Source organism: Electrona antarctica, assembly GCF_951216825.1.
Source record: "Electrona antarctica genome assembly, chromosome: 20".
Lineage (NCBI taxonomy): Eukaryota > Metazoa > Chordata > Actinopteri > Myctophiformes > Myctophidae > Electrona > Electrona antarctica.
The window spans coordinates 4,386,226-4,386,454 of NC_136801.1; positions in this window are offsets into that span (position 1 = coordinate 4,386,226).

Below are 229 nucleotides of genomic sequence, written 5' to 3' on the forward strand. Positions count from 1 at the left end.
CTCATGTGTGTGTGGTGTGTGTGTGTGTGTGTGTGTGTGTGTGTGTGTGTGTGTGTGTGTGTGTGTGTGGTGTGTGTGTGTGTGTGTGTGTGTGTGCGTTCCTGTCATGCTCTTTTCCAGCCTCAGCCCGGACGCTCATTAGAAACATCTCACTTAGGGTAACAGTGTTATTTCAGTGTTTGTAGCTCGTTATGGGAGTGTTTTTCCTGTGGCGTGGCCCTCACTGTGT